Here is a 27592-nt window from a genome sequence, read left to right as displayed (position 1 = left end):
GCACAAGTGAGGGGAAGGGAAAGGGGGCGGGCAGAGAGAGGGAGCTGCTGCTTCTACCCTCCCCACTCTGAAAATCTCCAAGTTCCCAAGTTCTTATTTGCCATTTTTTGTTGAGTTAAGAATCCAGTTCTGTAGAGCTGAACTCAGGGGTCCCTGTGCACCTTTATTTTTGTCACCACTCCCCTCCGCTTCCATTCTAGCCATGAAGTCCACTGAGGAAGCTACCCCCTGCACCAGGCATACAGCAAGTCAGTAATGAAGAGGGAAGAGGAGCCAGGAGCCTGCTAGCATGTCTTGAAACTCAATTCAGCTCAGCCCTGGCTCTGAGGGAGGAATGGGCTGAAAAGGAAGAGTTAAGGAGGGTGTTGGATTGTGGTAGGAATTTTTATTCCTCTTAGAAATTTCTGGTCTGGTGAAGAGAGAGAGGCATGGAGGCTGGGTCAAGGGGTGGGGGCTACCTTGGAATTTAGATTCATCTAGGTGCTCCATTGGCAAACTCTCATTAGCAAAATAGGAGACTGGCTCAATCCTCAGGGAGGAGTCCTGGAGGCAGGAGTCGGGGAAGGGTGGGAGGAGGGGCTATGGCTTTTCTCAAAGGGGCTGGGGTATCTGCCAGTTCTGGCACAGGCCACAGGCAAGCAGGATTCTCTCTTGTTCCCCTGCCCCTCCCCTTCTCCAATCCCTATCCCCTGCCTTGGCATGAGGGCCTCTAGAGAAAAGAAAATAAAAATGAGTGGGCAGAAACAGCTGGATACAGTCAGGAGCACAACTGGCCTCCCGGGCTGTCTCCTGGTCCTTGTTTTGCTCCTCCCCCCACGCCCCTTCCTCCTCTGCAGGCTTCTGATAGGAGGACTGCAGCAGAGCTGGGGGAAGGGTGGGGAATTAGAGTGGGGTTGGGTGATGGGGTAGAAAGTTGTTCCAAATATTAACTGGTCTCGTGAGATGTCTTCTTGGCTGCAGCCTGACCATCTAACTTACTGTTTTTCCTCCAGCTGCTGCCTCCTGCTTTCCCTCTGCTGCAGGCTGGAATGAAGGGCGGCTGGTGGCGCGGGGGAGGAGATGGAGGAGCAGCAAAGTTGGCCAGGGTCCTGCTGGCTGGGGGCCAGGACTGCCTCCCTAAACAAGCAAGCAGAGGCGCATACAGCCCTGGTTTGAGTTGTTGCCCTTAATCATCTGGCCACAGCAGGAATAAGAGGCTCCCGGAAAACCCTGGCTCTTGGCTATCTCTTCCATGAGCACACCCTGGCCCTGGGGCCTGAGATCTCTCCATGCAGAGGCAGCCATGAACTGCGGGGGCAGCAGCAAGGCTGGCCACACCACCCACCCCGCCACCTCCGGCCCCGCCGCTCAACCAGCCATCAGTCCCTTAACTGCGAGTGTTCGTGGACCATAGAAAACAACCAAGTGAGTGAGCAGGGGCTGGCTGGGGGTTGGGAGAGATTCCTGGCTGGGAATACCAGCCTGTGCCCTCTTTTTTTTGCCCTCAGGGACAAACATGGGAGGCTTAGGCAAACTCTTCTCAGGGGGTAGGGGACACTGAAATGTTGATCAGTGTAGGTGTTTTGACCCCCACCCCGTAGCCATTTGCTTTTCTGTGTTCCTCTTGCCCTCTCTCCCTCTTTCTCTCTCTCTCTCCTTCCCCAACTCCCCACTCTGTTCTTATTCCTTTCTATTCCCAGACAAGGAACTCATTAAGCCCAAAGCAATTTTAGGGTGCCCAGTAGAGAGAATCACAGAGGCTGCTAGTGCCAATGCTGCTGGTGCTGCTGCTGAGGAGTGCCCAGGACCGGGCGCCAGGGGAGTTGGAGTCAACAACCATCACTGTCCGATCTGCTGACCCCCAAGCCAGTTTCTCCAGTCAGGCACCTCCTACTCCCTGTGGAGGCCTGGGGATCTCTAAGGCCCTCCAGCTTCCCTATCACTCCCATTTTCACTCCACTCTCTATCCCCTGCACTTAGCCTCCCATGGTGGCTTTTCCATTTACTCCTTTCCCCATCCCACCCCACCCCAGTCCCAAGTTTTCAAAGTGATGACAGAAGATTAAGAGACGCCCCATTCCTATCTTGGCCATTTGGTCTGCAGTTGCCCGTCTGTAACTTCCCCTGCTGTATACCGTGGCACAACTATTCTCTCAGAGCCACCAGGTGCCTCCCAAGAGCCCCTGAAAGACATCTGTTTCCAGGCTAGGCTGGTTTTTCTCCTGGAACTGCTGCGCCCAGGAGAGACTGGCCAGTCACTGTGACCACACTTGAGAGCTTGCTGTCCTCCTGATTCCTGAAGACCCAGGAGGAAAAGGCACTCCAGCTCCCTGCCTGGGATAACCTCCCTATGGTGCCTGGGCTGTCATATCACTTCTGTGGCTCTCAGCCCCCTTTCTGCCCTGGCCAAACGTGGGAAGGGAGAGGAAGGCAGGAGGGTCATGTCCTAACCCCTGTCATCCCTCCTCTTGCCAGCAGATCCCAGCCAGCCTAGAAGCAGGCTCACAGTTTTCCATGGAGGGCTTGGATAGTAAACTGATCCTGGATGTTGGCGGCATATGCCACCTGATCTACATCAGCACCATGAGGGCCTTTCCAGGTACCTGCCTCTACAAGCCAACTGAGCCATCCCCACCTGGCACCCCAGGTGCTCAGGGCCCACTGGTTCGAGAGCTTTTCTTTTCTTTTCTCTTTCTTTCTTTTTTTCTTTTTTTTTTCTGAAATGGAGTTTCGTTCTTGTTGCCCAGGCTGGAGTGCAATGGCACAATCTCGACTCACTGCAACCTCTGCCTCCTGGTTTCAAGTGATTTTCCTGCCTCAGCCTCCCAGGTAGCTAGGATTACAGGTGTGCACCACTATGCCCGGCTAATTTTTTGTATTTAGTAGAGACGAGGTTTCACCATGTTGGTCAGGCTGGTCTGGAACTTCTGACTACAGGTGTGAGCCACTGTGGCCGGCCGAGAGTTTTTCTTTGACAGCAACCTTGAGCTCTTTGGCTATGTGCTGGGTTACTACCATACTCAGCAGCTGCACTGCCCTGCCAACGTTTGTTGGGATATCCTAGAGGAGGAGTTGGCTTATTGGGGCCTGGCAGAAGCACCCCTGGCACCTTGCTGCCAGCTCACGCTAAGTGGCAAGGAGACCTACACGCAGGACTTTCTGTCTTGGGAGGCCTGTGAGAATGCCTGCATGCATGAATGCCTTCTTCTGAACCACATAGAAGGCCAGGGACTGCAAAATACTTAGAAATCCTGGCTCTGGGTGCTTCTTGACCAACCTCAGTCTTCCTTAGGGGCCAGGGTAACTAATTAACAGTGTGTGGCGCCATGCTAGACACTCCTACCCCCAAAGGACCCTCCCAAAATGCCACAATGGCTACACACTTGACATGGTGCTTGGGACTCGAATCTATAGACTTCCGGCACAATTTGGGGGCATCCCTCAAAAAGGGAAGCCAAGAAGGGTGGAAGTATAGTTAGAGAGGTGGGGATGCTGGCAAATGGGATTTCTCACAAGCATGTTTTTCTCTAGTGCCTTTCCCTGATCTCCACACTCTTTGCCATGTATGCCCTGGTCATCTTCTTCCAGGAGACAGAGGTCCAGCTGGATTACTTCTCTGTCAATTTTACTACTACGGAACATGGGATGGGGGTGGGGGAAAACCAGCAGCAGCAGTAGCAGCAGAACAACAGTTTTGTTTACCGCCATGCCCCACATCTGCTATACCTGGAGCTGCTCTGTCCCCTTTGGTTTGGAACTGAGCTCTTTGCCTGGACCATTTCTTGCCTTGATAAGGTGCGCTTCTTGTGTAGCCCTCTCAGTCTAGCTGATATCTTCTGTTTGTTCCCTGCATTGGTGGAATTAGTGGTAGGTGACAAGGCTGTACGGCAACTCTATCTTAGCCGAATCCTTGGGGCCATTCGTTCTCTCTATATCCTCAAGCTGGTTCATCTCCTGGGCTTCCTTGAAAAATCCTTGGCCATGAGAGTCCTTGTTCATACCCTCCATTATTCCTGGAAAGAGGTGGTGCCTTTCTCCTGAGTTAGGTTACTGAAATCTTGTTCTTTGGCTTGTTCTTCCTCTATGGGGAGCTGTTAGGCTTGTCCATCTCAGGCCAAAGTAAGCCCCACTTGGGAGACATCTTTACATGTCTCTGGTGGACTGTCATAACTCTCACTACTGTCAGCTATGGAGATATCTATCCCCTCTCTGCTTCGGGCCAACCCACTGCTGCTCTCACAGCCACTGCAGGCATGTGCACTGGTATCTTGCTGGTTCCTGTGCTCCTGATCCGCTTCCAGCGCTATTATGCTGTAGCCCTGGCTCGCCAGAAACTAAGGCCCAGTGGGACCCTGTAAATAGGCCCATTGATCAAGAGGGATGGACCCCACCTTCCCTTCTTTCCTTTTGCCAGTTTCTGGTTACAGAAAAGAAAGAGCCCCAGATCATGGCAATTCCTGCTAGTCAGGATCAGGTAACCATTACCTAAAGGTCATACTTTTCCCTGTTATCAAGGGGACACCCTGAAGGAAGGGGCCTGGGGCAAGGCTAGCTAGGCTTCAGCTTTCCCTTGCCCTACCCTAGGCCTTTTTCTTAACCCTGGAGTGACCAGAAAGGATAGAAAGTAGTTCTTCTGGGATTAGTGCTATATCTCCCTCTCAACCAGTTCTCCTCTTCCATTCCCTCATCCCTGCCCCTGCCATCTAGACTAGGGTCCAGATGAGAGACTTCTGAGTGATGGTAGCCATAGGATATCAACATCGATTGCCTATGAGTATTAATGGTGATTGCCTGTGGGTATTGATAGTAATTATCTGTGAGTACCTGACAGCAACTGGTTATGGGTATTGATGGCAATTGGTACCTTCAGTGCCCAAGCATAGCCAGATTGTAGCATTGCTCCCCCTACTGCTCCTGGGACAAATGCTCCTTAGAGCTATAAGAAGGCCTTTGAAGGTCCCTAGAGACTCCAAGCAGATGCAGGTCAGTCAGTTCTGAACCAAAGCACTCTAACTCCATGATATCCTCTTCATCCTTTTTTTTTTTTCCAGGCTGGAGTTCAGTGACGCCATCTTGGCTCACTGCAACCTCCACCTCCTAGGTTCAAGTGATTCTCTTCCCTCAGCCTCCCGAGTAGCTGGGACTACAGGCACGTGCCACCACACCCAGCTAATTTTTGTATTTTTAGTAGAGACGTGATTTCATCATGCTGGCCAGGCTGGTCTCAAACTCCTGACCTCGTGATCTGCCCACCTCAGCCTCCCAAAGTGCTGGGATTACAGGTGTGAGCTACTGCGCCTGGTCTCTCTTCATCCCATTTTATCCTTGCCCACTCATCCTCATCTCTGTGACTTTTTCATAATATTTTAGATACAGTATTAGCTATCATTAATTACAATGTATTAGCCAATATTAATCACAATACTTCAGCCATGATAACAGTATGTAATCACCTATAGATATGAAATGTTATTGCACATCACATGGACAGGAACAAAGAAACTGGGATTTTTGGCAACAATCGGCAAGCAATTTCCTCTTCCAGATTACAAAAACAATTTTGAGGCCGGGTGCGGTGGCTCACACCTGTAATCCCAGCAATTTTGGGAGGCTGAGGTGGGCGGATTACTTGAGCTCAGGAGTTCAAGACCAGCCTGGCCAATATGGTAAAACCTCGTCTCTACTAAAAATACAAAAATTAGCCAGGCGTGGTGGTGCATGCCTGTAATCCCAGCTACTCAGGAGACGGAGGCAGGAGAATCGCTTGAACCCAGGAGAAGGAGGTTGCAATGAGCCTAGATCACATCACTGCACTCTAGCCTGGGAGACAGAGAGGGACTCCATCTCAAAACAAGACCAATTTTGATTTTGCTTATTTATTAATTCTTTATTAGTTTTTCCAAACACTTTTTAGTACCTACAATGGGTCTACCCCAATCCTCGCTGCTACCTTCCCACCTCTTTTACCTTTTTTTAAATTTTTTAACTACCTGCATGTTTTTTCCTCCCTCCTTTTCCTGTGGTGCTTCCCACCATACACATCTTTTGGAAATGGCTTCCAGGAGGAAGAGAAGGGACCCTCTCAGGTCTAACTTCAAATCAAGCCACTGGGTTGTCTGAGGAAGTATCCCAAGCAACTAGTCTGGACTGGGAGGTTGAATTGAGCCCTTGCTGTTGCTGAAGCTGTGAGAATAATTCTGTTTACAAAACTTTTAAATAAAATATCCTTCAAAATATCCTTCAAAGTCTCCGTCCCAGGGTCTGTTTGTGGTTTTTCTGGGAGAGGCTTGTGGGAATCAGCAGTGGTGGGGTGGTGCAATAAACTAATGACAAGACCGTAAAGACAAATTATTTTATTTTATTATTTTTTCAGAAGGAGTCTTGCTCTGTCACCCAGGCTGGAGTGCAGTGGCGTGATCTCAGCTCACTGCAACCTCTGCCTCCCAGGTTCAAGCAATTCTCCTGCCTCAGCTTTCCGAGTAACTGGGATTATAGGCGCATGCCACCACGCCCGGCTAATTTTTGTATTTTTAGTAGAAATGGAGTTTCGCCATGTTGGCCAGTCTGATCTCGAACTCCTGACCTCAGGTGATCTGCCCGTCTTGGCCTCCCAAAGTGCTGGAATTACAGGCATGAGCCACTGCACCCAGCAGGCAAATTATTTGATAGGGTAAAAAGCAGTTTGTTATCTTCATTGAGTCTGTTCCTCACAGTAAACTATTATGACTCACAGACACCTTGATTGGGAGAGAAAAACTTTTTGTTTGTGTTGGGACCAGGCTGAGGAAGGGAAGGAGACAGGTCTAGGAGTTGCTGGTGAAAACTGTGGGTACTTATCAGAGCTGAGAGGCTGTAGGCAGAGAGGTTTCCATTTAAGGAACACTAAGAGAGGATCAGAATTATGGCAAAACATCAAAGACAGTCTCGACCTTCTCATTGCCTAGAAGTGAAAGATGTTGGAACAATTTGCTGCTTTCAGAGACCATTCTAGTCTACCACCCTTAATTTTGAGTTGGGAAAAAATTAAGTTTAGAGAAGTGGGGGTATTTTCCCAAAGGCACAAAGGGAAGAGTGGCAGAACTGGGAGTTCTGTCACCTCAGAGCAATACTGTATCAATCTTTATCAACTCATTAGCATCAGAGGTGGGTTGTTAGAATTTCCAAACAAAAGTAGAGAAGACTGCACCCTGTTCTAGACAGCAGCAATGGTGGTAGTGGCATGAGGGGATGGTGGTGGGATGAAGTGGTGGGGGTGGGACTAGGATGTAATGGAAAGCCTTGGAAGCTTGAGTGAGTAGGCTTGGATGTTAGGGTTGAAAGGACCTTTAGGAATTGGTGGCCCCTACTCGGGTAGGGGCAGAGAAGCATACAACACCACAGAACATTATAAAAAGAACCAGATAGAATGTCAGAGCTGGGAGAAACCTGGAAGCTCATCAAGTCCAGCTTGCTCCTGTTTCAGGTGGGGAAACTGAGGCCCAGAGAGATGCTGAAACTTGACCTGGTTTCTACAGTGAATTAGGAGAGAAGTAGGGCTGCAACCATCCCTGTCACATAAGAAGAAACACTGACTGCCTTTGTTGTTTCCCTTGCATCTGAGTTAGGTGGTCAGACTTTTTAACCAAGAAAGAGAGATGGGGGAGGGGAGCCCAGTGTTGCATGGCCTGCCTAGTACTGCTTATATAATAAAACATTATAGAATGACAGTAATGAAAGCCTTAGTATGCACCTGTTTCTGTAACATAACCCTATATCTGAACCCATCCTACACCTCCAGCACGTAATGCCCTGCAATACTGTGTCCAAGAAGCCCCTCAAATTTAGTGATACCTCAACACTGAGCCCACAAATCCTCTAGACAGTAGGGCCTTCCCTGAACACCAAGCACTCCTTGGTCTTTCTCATGATTTAGTCTTTCTCATGATTAAGTCTTTCTCATGATTAGGTTCTCACTCTCACACTAAGGTCACTCCTTTTTTCTGCCCAGGCATAAATTTTCTTTTCTCTGAGGAGGGAAGGGAGTAGATGGGGATGCTGAAAAGCACTTTCATTTGAGCAGTTCTTGCCATATCTTTGCCCCACATGTGAAAACTTCTCAGCCAAGGAACTAACTTGTTCCTATACCCACTCTCATAGCACAGTCACACTCCACCCCCATTCATCCACACCCCTGACATTCACTTTGCCCATGGCAGAGACCCTACTGGCCACGCTCTCTGCACAAGCCCTGGAAAGCCTCTTGTTTCTAGTCACTAGGAGAGAAGGTTCAGTCTCCCAGCACACACTTCTTATCTGGATGTCTCTCATTGTGAGGGACTGGGAGGTCTGTAGGTCAACCGCAGCCTGATTCTGGCCCTATCTAGTGAAGTACTCAGTGATCTCTTGTGCTCCCCTCTGGCCTCAGCTCTTTAGCAGTTGCTACAGCAAGTGGTCTAATTGGGCCTGCACTTCCAGGTCAGACCCATAGAGGGCAACCACTTGCCAGTTTATGAGAAATTACTCTGGGTGTGGCCTCTCCCTTTCTTCACTTCCTTTTCAGTACTTGTAAAATTCTAGAACCACAGGCTGTCAGAATCAGAGGGTGTGTTTAGATAACTTATATTTGAATATCCTCACGATAAAGATAGAGAAGCAGGCCCAGAGAAGAGATGAGACCAGTCTAAACTCAGGCAGTGATTCACTCTGTGGCAGTTGGGGCTAGAATCCACGTTTCCTGAATGCCGGTTCAGAACTTTTGAAACACACTGCCAAGCATCTAACCCAAATGCCTCATTTTGTAGTTGTGAAAGCTGAGGCTCCGGAAAGAAGTTGACTAAGGTTGTACAGTCGTTGTGATGGAGCTAGGACTCAAACCCAGGTCTTCCGAATCCCAGTCCAGATTCAGAAACATAATGTTAGGCATCTAGTTCATCCTGTTTTTTTTTTTTTTTTTTTTCCTTTACAGATGAAAAGAGTTCAGAGAGGGAGTGTAATTTACCTGAAGCCACAGAGTAAATTAGTGAAAATAAGAACCGGAGCCCAAGGCTGGCTGTAGAACTGGGACTGAATGGAAATTGGAGACTCTCACTTCACTTCTAGTCTCCGAGAAACCTCAATAACTTAGGGACCCCAGTGTCTCGGAATTAAATAGCAGAGGTAGGGATGCAGTCCTTGCTTAAGCTGACTATGAATCCCCAGAAGGCTGGAATCTGGGGTATAGTTTGTATGTGTGTGTGTTGGGAGTGAGGGGGTCTGCTCTGGTCCCCTCCAAAAAACTCTTAAGAAAAGGCTCACCTAATTTCTCCTGTTTCAAGGCCTCTGGCTTTGAGAGTGAGAAGATAACTCACTCATTGCCCACAGTTGCCGCTGAGAACATAATTACTAGCTGGGACATCACCATAGCATCCGGCCATCACATTTGCAGAGTAGTGTCTTGTTTTTGTCAAAGCTCTTTCCTATTTTTTCTTTTTCATTTCAGCTTCCTCAAGCTCCAGGGAGCCAGATGAGGCAGATACCATTACCTCTTCTTTTATAAAGAAGAAACTCATTTATGGAGGGGTGGGAGAAATGAGTGGGGAGCTGAACCAGTGTTGGACAGACTGAGACTAAATCCCCAGTCCTTTGATTTCCAGCTTTCTGGAGTCTCTGCATAAATACCCAGAGTCCCAGAGGAGGCATCAGTGTCCCTCAAATGCCTGATGACAACTCCCTCCCTCATTTATTAATCACTGAGCTGGGGCCAGATACTGTATGGGGCTTTCATTGGAAACAAAGGTGACAGAGACCCTGCCTTTAAGTGTTCACAATCTGGATATTGATTAGGTCACCACTCTGCCCATTTCAATCCTCAGCTTTCTCTTCTTCTACTAGAAAAATAACACCAACAGTGCTTTATTTTATTTCATTTATTTCTTATTTATTTATTTGAGATAGTCTCACTCTGTTGCCCAGGCTGCAGAACTTGATCACAGCTCAATGAAGCCTCAAACCTCTGGGCTCAAGTGATCCTCTCACTTCAGCCTCTTCTGAGTAACTAGGACCACCATGCTTGCCTTTTTTTTTTTTTTTTTTTTTTTTCTTTTTTCTTTTGGAGACAGCATCCCACTATGTTGCTGAGCCTGGTCTCAAACTCCGGGACTCCAGTGATCCTCCCACCTTGGCCTCCCAAAGCACTGGGATTACAGATGTGAGCCACCTGGCCCAGCCTTGTTTTATTATTTTTGAGACAGGGTCCGGCCCTATAGCTCAGGCTGGAGTGCAGTGATGTGATCACAGTTCACTGCAGCCTCAACCTCCTGGGCTCTGGTGATTCTCCCACCTCGCCCTCCCTAGTAGCTGGGACCACAGGCATGCAACACCATGCCCAGCTAATTTTTAAATTTTTTGTAGATTTGGGGTCTCGCTCTGTGGCCTAGGCTGGTCTTAAACTCCTAGGCTCAAGCAATCTTCCTACCTCGGCCTCCCAAAGTGTTGAGATTACAGGTGTGAGCCATCATGCCCAGTCCAATAATGCTTTTTGGCTGGTGATGTTGAATCAATTTTATAACCTTTTCAGAAGTTGATTAGGAGTCAGAACACTAGCACTCTAGTTCCAGCTCTGCTACTTTACTGCGTAATAGTGAGCCAGTCCTTTCCTATGCGTGGGCTTTAGTTTTCACATCTGCAAAATGATTTTGTGGGATTGTGTCAGAAGAGAGTAGGAATATGGTTTCTAAGAACTTCTGGCTCAGATCATTTAGGAGATGAAGACCCTTTGTAATCTGTGGGCAATGTTGTTTCTTTGGGTGAAAGGCTGGAGGGTAGGAGCCAACGGGGCATGTTATGAGACCTTACATCCTGCTGCCTTCCTCCTTAGCTTTGTGAAGTACCCTTCCCAAGGAGCAGGGAACTTGAGCTTTCTGAAAACCTCAGAGGGACCCCATTTCTACCTGTCCTCACTAGCAATACTCAGGAAGCACCAAAACTATTTTGGATTGGAAGTTATTCAGCCAGATTCCAAGGTTGAAGTTCATGAAACAGAGAGAGAATCAGAGAAGAAGAGAGAGGCATAAAGGAAGAGGCAGAGAGACAGAGAAAAGGAAGAAAGAGGTTGGAGGGACAGAGGGAAAGACTTAGAAGAAAAAAAGGAGGAGCGAGAAAAATAGTAGGAATTAGAGACAGAAACAGATAGAGACAGGAAGAAAAGGAAAGAAACAGAGAGACAGAGAAACAGAAGAGAGAAGGAAACAGAGAAGGGAAGAGGAGAGAGGAGAGAAAAACAGGGGAAAAGAGACAGAAACAGGGAAAGACAGAGAGAGAAAAAAATATGAATGAATATGATAATATGATAGTGGACATACCTAGTCCCAGGCAGCCGCATGACAGAAACTGCATAAAATCGTACATCTTGAACAGAATCTAGAAGTGAAAGTGAATCTAGAAGTGAAAAATCAAGGCCAGAGAGCAATTGAGCTTTGTTCATAGTCACATAGCAAGCTAGTGGAGGTGCCAGGACTCAAACCCATGAGGCACTGGCATCAGGGAGTTTTGCCCTCTTCCCCCATCAGTTCTCCTCTGAGGATGAAGACATACAACATACATGCATGCTTACTAAGGCTGACTAGGGTAAGTTTGGTTCTATTACACAGCACTTTTGGGAGATTAGAGGCAGACTTCATGGAGGAGGTGACTTTTGGGTCAGGGCTTGAAGGATGAAAACAACAGCCAAAATTTTAATTGCGGCCAGGCGTGCTGGCTCACGCTGGTAATCCCAGCACTTTGAGAGGCCAAGGAGGGTTGATTACCTGAGGTCAGGAGTTCGAGACCAACCTAGCCAACATGGTGAAATCTGTGTCTACTAAAAATTAAAAAAAAAAAAATTAGCTGGGTGTGGTAGCACGTGCCTGTAGCCCAGCTACTGGGAAGGCTGAGGCAGGAGAGTCACTTGAACCTGGGAGACAGAGGTTGCAGTGAGCTGGGACCGCACCATCACACTATAGCCTAGGCAACAAGATCAAAACTCCGTCTCAAAAAAAAAAAAAAAAAAAAAAAAAGACTTTCAAAGATACACTTATTCTTTAAAAAAATTCAAAGTAAGACTGGGCACAGTGGCTCATGCCTGTAATCCCAGCACTTTGGGAGGCTGAGGTGGCCAGATCACAAGGTCAAGAGATCGAGACCATCCTGGCCAATATGGTGAAACCCCATCTCTACTAAAAATGCAAAAATTAGCTGGGCATAGTGGCGTGTTCCTGTAGTCCCAGCTACTCGGTAGGCTGAGGCAGGAGAATCACTTGAACCCAGAAGGCGGAGGTTGCAGTGAGCCGAGATAGCGCCACTGCACTCCAGCGTGGGTGACAGAGTGAGACTCCATCTTAAAAAAAAAAAAAAAAAAAAAATTCAAAGTAGGTAAGATTTTGATAGGTGCAGAAGCGGGTGGTTCTAGTTCAAGGTAATAGCACAGGGGGTAGGAGTGCTTGAGGAGGACATGAATTGGTGGCTGAGCAAGGTGTCATCTGCCTTCTGGAGGGCAGAGGGCATGAAAAAGGGGTCCCAGATTTTGGTCACCCCATGAGTGACAGGTGTCTGGGTTGGCTTGTGATGAAAGTGAGGAGGAAAGGGAGGCTTTTGAGCAGGGATGCTGTAAGAAGAGGGTTGAGTTCTAGGAAGATTCCCTCTGCCAGTCAGCCTGATGGAGGATGGATTGGAGAAAAGATACTGACATCAGGGAGCCGTAACAGAAGATCTTTGCTATAGTTCAGGTGACAGATAAGTAATAAGAATCTGATGTGGCGTGGTGGGAGTGGGTATAGATGCAGTGGTTTTGGGGGTGGCTTTCTAAGGTTCCTTTGGAGAAAACATAGGATCTGAATTAGTACCATTGTTGGGGGAATAAGGAGAGAGATGAGCAGAGGGCCAAAGAGCAGCCACCCAAAACTCCAGACAGGTGGCTGTCTTTTCCTAGCTTATGGTTGGAGTGTGTGTTTGTGTGTGTGTGTGTGTGTCTTTTTAAAATTTTCCATCGGCTGCTCTGAGAGTTTGTGTGTCTCCCAAAGTGCGTGAGCAACCTCCTGCATATGCATCTGTGTATGGATGTACGTCTCCAGGCGTCTAAATGCGTCTGTACCTTGCTCTGTGCGTGTTTCACCTAATCCATGCTGTGGTTAAACTGATTGGCTAAAGGAATGACTTCACATTGCTTCATGCATCTTAAAGTGCAGGAATAAGCATCTTTGCTCCCAAACGTGCTTCTAAATTCTGTTTGCTAAGCTAGGCTGTGGTGGATTTGATTGGCTAAAAGAGCTATTCCGAATTGCCTGTGCTCTGTGGCATAGCTACAGCTTGAAATCCTATTACTGCTGGCTACAGGAATTACCATAATGTGTTTGGCTTGATTTTCCAGACAATAATTTAGAACCTTGCCACCTCTCTATGCAGATCTACCCAGCTAAATGAGAAGTGGAACTGGGAATCTTTTTTGCAAACAAAACTCTGGCCCATTAAGAACTCTCTGCTGCCTTGTGAAGGGAATAGGGAGGGGAATGCAGCCTTAAAGGACCCCACAACTCTGATTATGGTTTGATTCTGCCCAGAGACATAGATATGTAGTCCACATAGGCTTAAGGTCTCTTATAGAATTTAGACCATTTCTTTCCATTCCAGCCTGTGAAATGGTGAGTGTTCTTATCATGCCTTCTTCTCATTCTCAAGAGCCGTCAGCTCTACCAAGAACAGTAGGCTCTCAATAAGTATTTATTGCCTTGAAATTGAATTATAGCTGTCGAAACCAAAACCCAGAGAGAAGGAGAAATTTATTCAAGATCTCACAGAGGAATTTGAACTTGAATCCTGGTTTCTGGATTTCCTGTCAAGAACTCTTGCAACAATGTCATCCTGCCTTGTGATAGCTCAGGTTCAGACCTCTGGCAGTAGAGGGCTTATACGGCTCTGACCAATGTGTGATTGGGTCTAGTCTCTTTACCCCTCCGGGCCTCAGTGCTCTCATCTGCACTGTGTGAAGATTAGGCTACAAGGTATTCAGAGGGCCTTTCTAGTTCTGCTTCTAGGAATCTGTGACCAACACTGAGAACATAAACCTGTAGGCCCTTGGGTGGGGTGAGGAGGGGAGGAAGCAGTTGGGGCCTGTCTCAGAAGCTGTGTGTCACACCTTCCTCCCTCTCCCCTGACTCCAAATCTCCATTAAAAGAAGTAGAATAACTTTTCCGGTTTGGGAAATCATTCTCTGACCCAAAAGCCATTGGGCCCCTGGAAAGTGGGACAGCGTGTCCAGCCCACAGCCTCTAAATGCCTAATAGGGCTAGAAAGGCCAAGGTGGCTGGCTGGGCAGGTGGGAAATGGTTGGCTTGGAGAGGTTCCCCACTTCTGGAGGATCTAACCCTGGTGGGGAAGGGAGGTGACTGCCACTCAGCCCTGGCAGGTTGACAGGGTGGGCTGAACCAGTGTGTTCTGGAAAGGCCAGGAATGATGTCATGGGACGCTTTGGGCTGCAACAACAGGAAACCACTGAGTGTTTACATTGGCTCTCAGAGCTCAGGCAGCCTGTTTTTTCTTCACTTCCTCAGTCTATCTGTTTCCTCTGATTCAAATACTATGAAGAGGGACTCATTGCTCAGGCTAGGGAAAGTGGAAAGGAGGCCCAAGAAGAAAGAGCCTCCTTCCCAACCCAGAATGTCAGATGCTTGGGAGGGAAGGCCAGCTTTACCCTAGCTAGGCCCCTGCCAATAATAGATCTTAGGGTAGGGAAGCAAGACAGTTAGGGCCTACTCTGAGCATTCTACTGCTCCGTGGAAAGCAACTTCAAAATTCTTCCAAAGACCCAAGTTCTAAACTTGGAAGCTATCTTGTATTCTCTTCCGATCTAATCAGTTACCAAATCTTGTTAATTAAATCTAATTGAATCCGTTTTAACCAACAGTGGATTTGTGTGCAAAGTGCTATGTTGTGCTGTCTGTGTGTGAGTGGGGAGAGAACACAGGTAGTGGGTGAGATACAAAGATAAAAAAGAGTTCTTGCCCTCACGGAATTAATGATAGAGTGACAGAGAGTAACAGTAGGATGTCCTCCATCTGTTACCATCTCTTCATCCCCAAGGCTGCTGCCCCAGTTCAGGAACACCCATCATTTCCCATTTGCATGCAACAGTCTTTTAATGGGTCTCCCTGATTCCAGTCTTTCCCCTCCCATACTTCCTTCATAATTATATTGAAGTGACTCCGATTTAATTATGGAGGAAGGCTCTCCAGCTCCACTCTCTCTCATCAAGCCTCCTAGATGGTGTGGCAGGGTGGCTTCGAGTTTCGTCTTGGTGTCAGGCAGACCTGGATTTGAGTGGGTACCTTACCATTCACTATTGGCTGTATGACAGTGGGCAGTGGCTTTGCTTTTCCAAAGTGCTATTTCTCTAGTTTTAGCTTCTTTATTGACAAAATGAAGATAAATTCTACCTCACAGGGCTGTTGTGAGAATTAAATGAAATAATGTATGCATGGTGCCCAGTACAGAGTTAACATTTGATAAATGGCAGTTCTAATTACCGTGCCTCAGATGTGTCATGTTCATTTCTATCTCAGCTCCTTTATGCCATCTGAAACAGGCTCCTTTCTCTTAAAGACTACTATAACTGGTGGGACCTTAGAGACCATATACAGGAGTCTGATCACTCCTACTGAGGCCTGGGATGGGAAACAATGTGCTCAAGATTACACAGAAAGTGAATTTCAGGTCAGGTGCAGTGGCTCACACCTGTAATCCCAGCACTTGGGGAGGCGAAGGTGGGTGGATCACCTGACATCAGGAGTTCGAGACCAGCCTGGCCAACATGGTGAAACCTCGTCTCTACTAAAAATACAAAAACTATTGGGGCGTGGTGGTGGGTGCCTGTAATCCCAGCTACTCAGGAGGCCGAGGCAGGAGAACAGCTTGAAGTTGGCAGGTGTAGGTTGCAGCAAGCTGAGATCATGCCACTGCACTTCAACCTAGAATGACAAGAGCAAAACTCCATCAAAAAAAAAGAAAAGGAAAAAGAAAAGAAAATGAATTCCAGAACCACAACTAAAACACTTTACAAATGTTAACTCATTTTATCTTTACAGCAGCCCTGTAAGGTCGGTAGTAGGGGTAGTATGTACTATTATTAGGTCCATTTAATAGATGAAAGGACAGGCTCAGATAGGTTAGGTAACTTGCCTAAGGTCACACAGCTGGAAATGAGAGATCCAGGATATGCATCTAAGTAGTCTGACCTCAAGCAGCTGAGCACTTGAAATGTGATTAGTATGACTAAGCAATTTCATTTCTAATAATAATTTATTTTAATAAATCTAAAGTTAAAATTTAATAGCCAGTTGAAGCTAATGGCTACCATGTTGGACAGGATGGTTCTAGGCTTAGTGCTTCTTCAGACTTCAGAAGGATAAGAACCATATCTAATAAACTTTTATGTCATTGCAGTACCCAGCACTGTGCATGACACATCTACCATTATATTCAAATTCAGCTATGTTAGTAGGCTCTTGTGATCCAGGCAAAAAGGGAGCCTACAATATGGTAGTCACAGTCAAGAGGGACAGAAGAGGACGTATTTGAGAGATCATTATTAACAATATGGTAGTCACAGTCAAGAGGGACAGAAGGGGACATATTTGAGAGATCATTATTATCACTATTATCATCACCATTATCATAGTAAAATTAATAGGTAATTAAGTACTTACTTATGTGCCAGGCAACTGTTTTACGTGCTTTACATAGATTAATTCATTTGATTCTTACAACAACTTTATGAGGTAGGCTTAGGTACTATTACCATCATTCCCATTTTGCAGGTAAGGGAATGAGGCACAGAAAGCTGAAGTGACTAGTAAGTTGCAGAGCCAGGATATAAGCCAAGGCAGGCTGGTTTTAGAACCCAATGTCTTAACAACTACTCTATATCATGCACTGGAGCAGAGGACAGATGTCCAGGGAGCAATATGAAAGTTTGGTTCATGGTAGGGTTGTAGTGCACATGGGATGTCCACAGGGAGATAGCCAGTAGATGGTTGGCCATGTGGGTTTCAAGCTCAAAGAAGAGTGCAGGGTTAGAGATCGAATATTTGAAATCATCAGCATAAAGATGGCAATTGAAGCCACAGGAATTCATGTCATCCCACAGGGAAAGTGTGCAGTGTTAATAGAGGTTAGGAAACACTATGCATCAACATAAAGGAGGGATTCTCTGATAATGGATTTCAGGTAGAAGGAATAGGCTCCTTTTGAAGGTGGCAGCAGATCAGAAATAAGCATAGGGAGCAAGAAGGGCAGAGAAAGGGATTGAACTAAGCATCTTTCCCCCAAACCTGCTCTTCTTTAGTGGTCTCTACCTCAGTGAATGGCTCCACTATCAACATAATTGGACAAACCCAGAACCTGGGGATCATCTCTAACTCCTCCATGTCCTTCACCTCTCATATTCAATCTATTATCAAGGTCCATTGGCTCTTTTCAAAATTTATCCTGAACCTAACCTCTTCTGCCCACCTCCACCACCACTACCCTAGTCTAAGCCACCATCACATTTCACTTATATGACTGAAGTGGCCTCCTTCCTGGTCTCCCTGCTTCCATACTTACCTCCCTACAGTCAGTGCTCAACCCAGCATTCAGAGTGATCATGTTAAAAACAAAAGTCGGTTTACGTCATTCCTCTGTTCACAACTAGCCCATGGCTCCTCCAGCATGCTCAGGACTTACAATCCCCTTAAAGATGCCTCAGCCTCTGTCCTGGGTTCCAGATTAACGTTTGACATCTCCATGTGATAAATTACCATTTGATAATTTGACATCTCTATTTGGTTTGACATCTCCATGTGGTATATTACCATTTGGTAAATTCTCCATTTACCACTGGTAAATCAAAGACAGCCAAAACAGAACATTGCCACTCCAAAGCTTGTTCCATCGCAATCTTTCCCGCCAAAGAAACGACACCACCATCCACCCAGGTAGCAAGTCAGAAATCTAAGACTTAGGTTTGCCTCCTCTTTCTTATTACCCCTAACCATTCAGCTTATTAGCAAGTCCCGCTACACTCAGAATATATCCCTAACACATCCACCTCTCTCCTCATTTACTTCCCAAAAGTCCAGTTCAAGTCCCTATCATCTGTCAACTGGATGACTTGCCCTAACCTCCTTACAGGTCTCCTGGCTTCCACCCTTGCCCCCTACAACCCCTTCTTTACAATAAATCCAGAAGAATCTTTGTAAAACATAGATCATGCTAATCCCCTGCATGAAACTCTCCAGTGTCTTTCCATCACATGAGGACCAAAAGCCCAGTGTTTTGCCATAGCCCACAAGGTCCTACATGATCTAGTCTCTGCAAATTTCTCCAACTCCTTCTCCTACTACTCACTCCTTTTCTCACCACAACTCAGCCACTCTGATCATTTTTCCGGTATTTGAACAGCTCAAACCCGTCACCACCTCCTCTCCTTACTTATCACCTGATTCACTCCTTCCTCAGGCATCAACTCAGATACTCACTGGCTCTGAGAGACTCTTTTCCATATCCCAGACTAAGAAATTCCTTCTGTGTGTCACTCTCACAACATTCCGTCATTCTCCTTCACAGTGTTAAGCCTAGGTTCAATCGTTAATTTAATTAATTGATTAATCGATTTTTGAGACAGGATCTTGCTCTGTCACCCATGCTGGAGTGCAGCGGCGTGACCACAGCTCACTGCAGCCTTGACCTCCCAGGCTCAAGCGATTCTCCCACCTCAGCTTCCCGAGTGACTGGGTCTACAAGTATGCACCGCCATACCGAGTCTTTGTTTGTTTGTTTGTTTTTATGTTTTGAGACAGAGTCTTGCTCTGTTCCCCAGACTGAAGTATGGTGGTACAATCTCGACTCACTGCAGTCTCCACCTTCCAGGTTCAAGCGATTTTCCTGCCTCAGCCTCCTGGGTAGCTGGGACTACAGGCGTGTGCCACCATGCCCAGCTAATTTTTGTATTTTTAGTAGATGAGGTTTTGCCATGTTGGCCAGGCTAGTTTCAAACTCCTGAACTCAAGCAATTCTCCTGCCTTGGCCTCTCAAAGTGCTAGGATTACAGGTATGAGCCACTGCATCCAGCCTGATTGTCAATTTAATTACTAGATTGTAACCTCCATGAGAATAGGGACAGTCCGTCGTAGAATTCTATCCCATATGCCTAACACAGTAGCTGCAATATAGTATTAATTTATTTGTTTATTCATTCATACAAAAATATTTATCAAACACTCACTATTTGCAAGTTACTATTCTAGGAGCTTGAGGTACAAAACAGACATAAATGATTTGCCTTCATGGAGCTTACATTCCAGTGGGACACACACTGAGTGGCAGTAATTATATTTGATATTTATTGGATCTGTGATCTTAAGCCTGAGTATAACCGTATTACTTAGTTTATTCATTTATTCAACAAACATCTATTGAATATTTTCAATTGACCAGGTACTTTAGACATCTTTTCATTTAATCCGTGAAACAACCCTGTGAGAGAGATATCACTAGCCCCATTTCTAAGACAGAGAAACTGAGGTCAGAGAGGTTTAGCAACTTGCCTTAGGTTAAATAGCAAGCAGTCAAGTGCATGTAGTTTGACCACAAAGCTTGCCAGCTTACTCATCACACTACAACATACTGCTTTTGACAAGTCAGTTCTGGCCCTAAAAAGATACAAAGGAACTCCTGCAGGGCGCCTGATCCAGAGGGAGATCTTGAGGAAATGAAGCCATGGAGAAAGCTCCCAGCCTACACCAGGCCTGTTATAACCCTGATGTAGTCTCCATTCCTTATGGTGATAGAGTAGACCTCATAACTGGGTTTTCTTTGACACATTGGGAAAATAGAGACACAGGGTCAGGGAAGGAGTCACCCAAAGGCACATTAGCAGTGAAGAAAGACCCTGGCACCCTTGTATTCAGGATATCATAGAATAAGGCACTGAGAGTTAACTTTGGGAAGGAGACCAGTGGTGGTAGCTACAAAACAAGTACCTAATTGTCAATCTTAAGCCTGGGTTCTTGGGTAAGGTCCTGTTTCCACACCTTTATGTGAACCCAGGAGGTCTTTGCTATTCCGGACCATTTCCTGCCCTCACTTCCAATTCCGCCCTATTCTGAGCTAAATGTTTGAAAGACAGGAGGCAGGGGACATGGTTCCGGGGCTCAACCTCTCCCACCATAAAGGCAAATATAAGGAAAAGTCACTGGGCCTGGTGACACATGTGTGTAATTGTTGCTACTCAGGAGGTTGAGGCAGGAGGATCACTTGAGCCTAGGAGTTCAAGACTCTGTCTCAATTAAAATTAAGAAATAAAAAGATATAAGGAAATATCTTCAACACTGAAAGGGAGGCAGGGTGCAACAGCAGGTGGAAAGGGGCATAGCCCTACCAGACTGCCCTTCCCTGAGGTGCAGAGCAAAACTCTGTCTGTGTAGTCACCTCTGCGAAGTGATTCCAAATGCCACAGTGTGGGGCAGACAAACAAGGAAAGGGGGTGGCAGGGATTTACAATCTTTGGATATGGGCTAGACAGAGCCTGTCAGTGGGTAGGAGACTGTGTGTGAGTTAAATGAAGACAGTTTTGCATGGAGACAGGGCAGGCCTGGGAGAGGAGGAGAAAGGGAGGAGCATGAGGCAGGATGAGTGAAGAATCTCTGTACCCAGTTTTGTTGCTAGAACACAGCTGTGACTGTGTATTTCTAGGAGATGTGTTCATACCTGAGTGGGTGGGTGGAAGGCAGGGCTTATTTATGCAAGGTCTATGCAGGAATATGTGTATGCAAGGTGTGTGCGTGTGCGTGTGTGTGTGTGTGTGTGTGTATGCGAAGTGTCAGGGGAGGGAAAGTTGTGGGTGTCAGTGTCCTTGTAAAGTCAGTCTGGATGTGCATTTCAGTTTTTGTGTGGAATGCAAGAAACACAAGATATAGGTAGTGTGTATCAGGGAGATTTTATATGTGAGATGTGTAAGAGGAAAAAGGGGCTAAGCATGCAGTGTGTGCTGACGGTTATAGGGGAACATTGAGGTGAGGTGTTGGCAGAGTACATGGCATGCTATCTGTGTGGAGTAAACAAGAGCTTTGGAATGGTCTAAGTGTACCAGGCATTCTCAGTAACCTCAGCCATGTCTCTCTGAACCTCAACTTCTCTGCTGATAAAAGGGATAAGCCCCACCCACATACAGGGTTGTATAAAAATTCAGTGAGTTAATCCATGAGAATTGTCCTGCTCACAATAGGTGCTCAAGAAATGGTTAATACCATGATTCTGGTTGTGAAGTGAAATTGCCAACACCTGAGACAGAGCTCATTAAATGTTTACCAAACTGAAGAATAAATGACTTGTTGGTTTGGTTTTGCCTGATCAACACCAAATAGTCAATTGATAACTTAACTGGGGCTTGTATTAGCTCATTATTTTTTTTATTTGTATTTTATTTTTTATTATATTTATAGATCCAGGGCTCTCATTATGTTGAGAGCCCTGGAGCTATAGATACAAAGTCCCTGAAGGGGTTGGTGGGGAGTAAGGAAGGGAAGAGATGGCTTGAAAGCCATTCAGACAGGCCTGGGCAAAAAGCAGGGGAAGATGCCAAGAACTCTCTATGCACTCAAGGAATTGAGTCAAGAATGCAAAGGTATATAGGGTTTCCATGCCTACCCTGGGCTCCATCATTCCAAGGCAGCTCTTGAGTTTAAGGCTCAGGCCTGCCCAGAACAAGGCAAAATTGACCTCCTAAAGAGCAGAGGAAAGGGAGGAGCAGAGACTGCTTGTACGGGAAATGCCCATTGCTGTGAACTTGATCACATATAAAGCACGTAGCTCTACAACCTAGTCTCTAGGGCTTGACCCAAGCCGGGGCTCAGCAAGTGGTCATGGAGAACAGAAGCCACATAGTCCCACGGCCATAGTATTAAGGTTAAAGAGTAGATTTCCTGGCCAGGCGCAGTGGCTCACATCTCTAATCCCAGCACTTCGGGAGGCCGAGGTGGGCGGATCACGAGGTCAGGAGATCAAGACCATCCTGGCTAACACGGTGAAACTAAAAATACAAAAAATTAGCCGGGTGTGGTGGCATGCACCTGTAGTCCCAGCTACTGGGGAGGCTGAGGCAGGAGAACCGCTTGAACCCGGGAGGCAGAGGTTTCAACGAGCTGAGATCGTGCCACTGCACTCCAGCCTGGGTGACAGAGCAAGACTCTGCCTAAAAAAAAAAAAAAAAGTAGATTTCCTGACTCCTTATTTGTGTGTATATTGTCTGTCTCCTCTCACTAGAATGTTCTTCACTACTATTTTTCTGGTACCTAGACCTAGCATGGAGTAGGTACTTCATAAATGGTTACAATAGATTATAGCCATAAGAGTAATATTTATCATAGCTGTTATTACCATTTTTTTCTTTTTGGTACTTTTTTTAACTGTGGCAAAATACATATCACAAAATTTTCCAACTTAACCATTTTCAAGTGTTCAATTCAGTGGCTTTAATTACATTCACAGTGTTGTGCAACCATCACCACTTATCTATTTCTGAAACTTTTTCATCATACCAAACGGAAACTCTGTAACCATTAAGCAATAACTTCCTACTCCCTGCCTCCCTCCTGTCCCTGGTAACCTCTAATCTACTTTCTGTCTCTGTGAATTTGCCTATTTTGAATATTTCATATAAGTGTCTTTATATAATATTTGTCCTTTTGTTTTTGGCTTATTTCATTAACAATGTTTTCAAGGCTCATTCACATTACAGCATATATAAGAACTTCATTCCTTTTAACAACTGAATAATATTCCACTGTATGTATATACCATATTTTATTTATCCATTGATCTGTTGACGGACATATGAGTTGTTTCCACATTTTGGCTATTGTGAATAATGTTGCAGTGAACACTGGCATACAGGTATCTGTTTGAATACCTGTTTTAAATTCTTTTGGGTGTATACCTAGGAGTGGAATTGCTGGGTCATATGGTAATTCTATGTTTAGCTTTTTGAGGAACTGCCAAACTGCTTCGCATAGCATCTACACCATTTTGCATTCTCATCAACAGTGTATGAAACTTAGAATTTCCCCACAACTTTTCAACATTTACTTTCTATTCTTTTTTAAAGCTTTTAATGCTTGTTTATTTTTAACTGTAGCAAAATATACATAACATACCACTGCACTCTAGCCTGGGTGACAGAGTGAGACTCCTCAAAAACAAATACACATAGCATAAAATTTACCATTTTAACAATTCGTAGATTTACAATTCAGTAGTGTTAAGCATATTCACATTGTTGTGTAATCAATCCCCAGAACTCTTTTCATCTTGCAAAATTAAAACTCTGTACCCATTAAACAACAACTCCTCATTTTGCCCTTCCACCAGCCCTAGGGAAACCATAATTTTTCTTTCTGTCTCAATGAATTTGACTACTTCAGGTACCTCATACAAGTTACGTCATACAGTTTCTTTCCCTCCCTCCCTCCCTTCCTTCCTACCTTCCTTCCTTCCTTTCTCTCTCTCGCTCTCTCTCACTCTTTCTTTCTTTCTCCTTCCTTCCTTTCCTTCCTTTTCTTCCCCTTCCTTCCTTCCTTCCTTCCTTCCTTCCTTCCTTCCTTCCTTCCTTCCTTCCTTCCTTCCTTCCTTCCTTCCTTCTTTCGAGTCCTTCTGTCTCATCCCGACTGGAGTGCAGTGGCACAATCTTGGCTCACTGCTACCTCTGCCTCCCAGGTTCAAGTGATTCTGCCTCAGCCTCCCAAGTAGCTGGGATTACAGGTGCGTGCCACCATGCCTAGCTAATTTTTGTATTTTTAGTAGAGATGGAGTTTCACCATGTTGCCCCGGCTGGTCTCAAACTTTCTGACCTCAGGTGATCCACCCACCTCAGCCTCCCAAAGTGCGGGGATTACAGGCATGAGCCACTGTGCCTGGCCAGTATCAGTATTTCTGTGACTGCTTTATTTCACTTAGCATAATGTCCTCAAGCTTCATCCATGTTGCAGCTTGTGTCAAAATTTCCTTCCCTTTTAAGGCTGAATAATATTCCATTGTATGTTTAGTGTATTTCATTCAAACTTTGATGGACACTTGGGTTGCTCCTCCCTTTCAGCTATTGTGAACAATGCTGCTGTGAACATGGGTGTATCAATATCTCTGTTTTCCAAAGTGCCTGTACCGTTTAATATTCCCACCAACAGTTCACAGAAGCTCCAATTTCTCTATGTCCTCACCAATACTCCACTCTTTTTGGGTTATAGCCATTCTAATGGTTGTGAAGTGGTAGCTCATTGTGGTTTTGTTTTGCATTTTCCTAATGACCAAAAATGTTGAGCATATTTTTATTTGCTTATTTAATATGTTATATCTTCTTTGAAGAAATGTCTATTCAAGTACTTCATCCATTTGTAAAATTGGCTTGTGCTATGGTTTGAATGTATCCCTCCAAAAGTGTGTTGGAACTTACTCCCCAATGCAACAATTGGGAGGTGGGAGGTGGGGCCTAATGAGAGGTGATTAGGTTATGAAGTGTATTAACACAGGAGTGGGTTTTTTATTGTGGGAAAAGATTCATTATAAAACAGCAAGTTTGGTCCCCTTTTCTCTCTCTCACCCTCTCTTGCCCTCTAGACTTCCACTACGTGATGACACAGCAAGATAGCCCTCACTAGATGCTAGTTTCTTAATCTTGGACTTCGCAGCCTCCACAAGTGTACGCCAATACATTTCTGTTCTTCATAAATTACCTATACTCAGGTATTGCGTTATAGCAGCACAAAATGGACTCAGGTTATTCATCTTTTTGTTGCTGAGCTGTAGCAATTCTTTGTATATTTTGGATACTAACTCCTTATCACATAAAATTTGAAACTATTTCCTCCTATTTTGTAGCTTGTCTTTTCTGTTTCTTCATAATGGCTTTTTGTTTGTTTGCTTTAGTTTGTTTGTTTTTGTGAAGCAGGGTCTTGCTCTGTCGCCCAGGCTGGAGTGCAGTGTTACGATCTTAGCTCACTGAAACCTCCTCCTCCTGGCTTCAAGTGATCCTCCTGCCTCAGCTTCTCAAGTAGCTGGGACTACAGACACATGCCCACACACCTGGCTAATTTCTGTATTTTTAGTAGAGACGGGGTTTCACCATGTTAGCCAGACTGGTCTCAAGTGATCCACCCGCCTCAGCCTCCCAAAGTGCTAGGATTACAGGTTTGAGCCACCGCACCCGAACCATAATGTTTTCTGATACATAAAAGTTTTAAATTTTCATGAAATCCAACTTACCTGTTTTTTTTTTTTGTTGTTGTTGTTGTTACTTTTGGTGTCCTTTCCAAGGATCCATTGTCAAATACTAGATTATGAAGATTTTCACTTAGTTTTTTTTTTTTTTTTTTTTTTTTGAGAGTTTTACAGTTTTAGCTCTTATATTTAGGTTGACACTTTTTTGTTTTTGCTGTTGTTTTTGAGACGGAGCCTCCGTCTGTCACCCAGGCTGGAGTGTAATGGCGTGATCTCGGCTCACTGCAACCTCCACCTCCCAGGTTCAAGCCATTCTCCTGCCTCAGCCTCCCAAGCAGCTGGGAATACAGGCGCATGCCACCACACCTGGCTAATTTTTTGTAATTTCAATAGAGATGAGGTTTCACTGTGTTAGCCAGGATGGTCTCAATCTCCTGACTTCGTGACCCGCCCACCTCTGCCTCCCAAAGTGCTGGGATTACAGGTGTGAGCCTCTGTGACCTGCCCAGGTTGCTATTTTTAAAAATTTTAGTAACTTGTGCAAACAAGGTTGATACATTTTGACTTGATTTTTGTACATGGTGTCAGATAAGGGTCCAACTTTATTATTTCATGTAGAAGTTCAATTGTCCTGGCACCATATGTTGAAAAGACTATTCTTTCCCCCAGTGAATGGTTTTAACACCCTTATCAAAAATCAGTTAGCCACAGATGGCTGCATTCATTTCTGGCCTTTCAATTTTATTTCATTCATCTATATGTCTATACTTATGCCAGTACCGCACTGTTTTGATTTTTGTACCTTTATAGTAATTTTAGAAATTGAGAAAAATGACCTCCAACTTTCTTCATCTTTTTCAAGATTGTGTTAGTTATTCATGGCCCCTTGTAGTTTCATATAAATTTGAAGACTAAAAAAAAAATTGAGGATTAGCCTTCCCATTTCTGTAAGAAAATACCTGTTGAAATTTGATATGGATTGCATTAAATCTGTAGATCATTTGAGATAGTACTGTGTTTTAAAAAATATTAAGCCTTCATATCAATTAACATGGAATGCTTTCTGTGTATTTAGGTTTTCTTAAACTTATTTCAGCAAGGTTTCCTAGTTTCAGTATACAAGTTTTTCAACTCCTTGGTTAAATTTATTTTTAGGTATTTTATTCTTTTAGATGCCATTTTAATGGAATTTCTTTCCTAATCACCTTTCTGGATTCTGTTGAATAGAAATACAAGTGATTTTGTGTATTGACATTGTACCCCACAATTTGGCTGAATTTGATTATTAGCTCCAATAGTTTTTTTTTTTTTTTTTTTTTGTGGATTCTTTGGGATTTTTAAATATATGGGATCATGTCATCTGGGAATAGAGGTAGTTTTATTTCTTCTTCTTCTTTTTTTTTTTTTTGTGAGATGGAGTCTCACTCTGTTGCCCAGGCTGGAGTGCACCCTCTGCCTCCTGGGTCAAGCAATTCTCCTGCCTCAGCCTCCTGAGCAGCTGGGATTATAGGCACCTGCCACCATGCCTGGCCTATTTTTGTATTTTTTTTTTTTTTTTTTTTTTAGTAGAGATGGGGTTTCACCATGTTGATCAGGCTGGTCTTAAACTCCTAGCTTCAAGTGATTCACCTGCCTCAGCCTCCCAAAGTGCTGGGAGTACAGGCATGAGTCACTGCACCCGGCCTTATTTCTTCTTTACAATTTTGATATTTTAATTTCTTTTTCTTGTCTTATTGCTCTAGCCAGAACTTCTAGTACAATTTTGAATTTAACGTGCTATGTTTCCCTTTAGAACCTTCCAAACTCTCTACCATTCTCCCAAACTGACATTCTTTCCTCTCTGTGTTTCTTCCTCTCTCACATGCCTGCAGGTAGAAATTCGAACAGCTTAGAGAAATGAAGAGCAGGCTGAGTGTGGTGGCTCACGCCTGTAATCCCACCACCTTGGGAGACTGAGGCAGATGGAACATCTGAGGTCAGGAGTTCAGCAGCTCCAGACCAGCCAGGGCAACATGGTGAAATCCTGTCTCTACTAAAAATACAAAAAATTAGCCGGACGTGTGGCTGCACCTGTAATCCCAGCTACTCGGGAGGCTGTGCGCGAGAATTGCTTGAACCCAGAGGTGGTGGAGCTGTAGTGACCGATATCTCGCCATTGGCACCCCAGGCTGGGCGACAAGAGCAAAACTCCATCTCAAAAGAAAAAAAAAAATAAAGAATAAAGAAAGGAAGAAAAGGAAAAACGAAACAAAAGAAAGAAAAAGAAAAGAAGAGAAAGAAAGAGAAATAAATAGAACAAAAAAGAAAGAAGGTCGCTGGACGGGTGGCTCACCCTGTAATCCCAGCACTTTGAGGTGCTGATGGTACGGATCACGAGGTC

The 27592-nt window shown here is 45.2% G+C and overlaps 1 long non-coding RNA gene across 1 annotated transcript; it reads left to right on the top strand.

Annotated features, from left to right (window-relative positions):
* The first annotated feature begins 909 nt into the window (after positions 1–909).
* On the top strand, positions 910–27238 carry LOC115898788. Its single transcript, XR_004058452.1, has 3 exons — positions 910–1404; positions 2455–2578; positions 27084–27238. It is a non-coding gene; the product is annotated as an uncharacterized LOC115898788 (long non-coding RNA).
* Positions 27239–27592: the final 354 nt, after the last annotated feature.

Source organism: Rhinopithecus roxellana, chromosome 7, assembly GCF_007565055.1.
Source record: "Rhinopithecus roxellana isolate Shanxi Qingling chromosome 7, ASM756505v1, whole genome shotgun sequence".
Classification (NCBI taxonomy): Eukaryota; Metazoa; Chordata; class Mammalia; order Primates; family Cercopithecidae; genus Rhinopithecus; species Rhinopithecus roxellana.
Note: the sequence above shows the minus strand (reverse complement) of the source record. Positions and strands in the feature narration are given on the sequence as shown.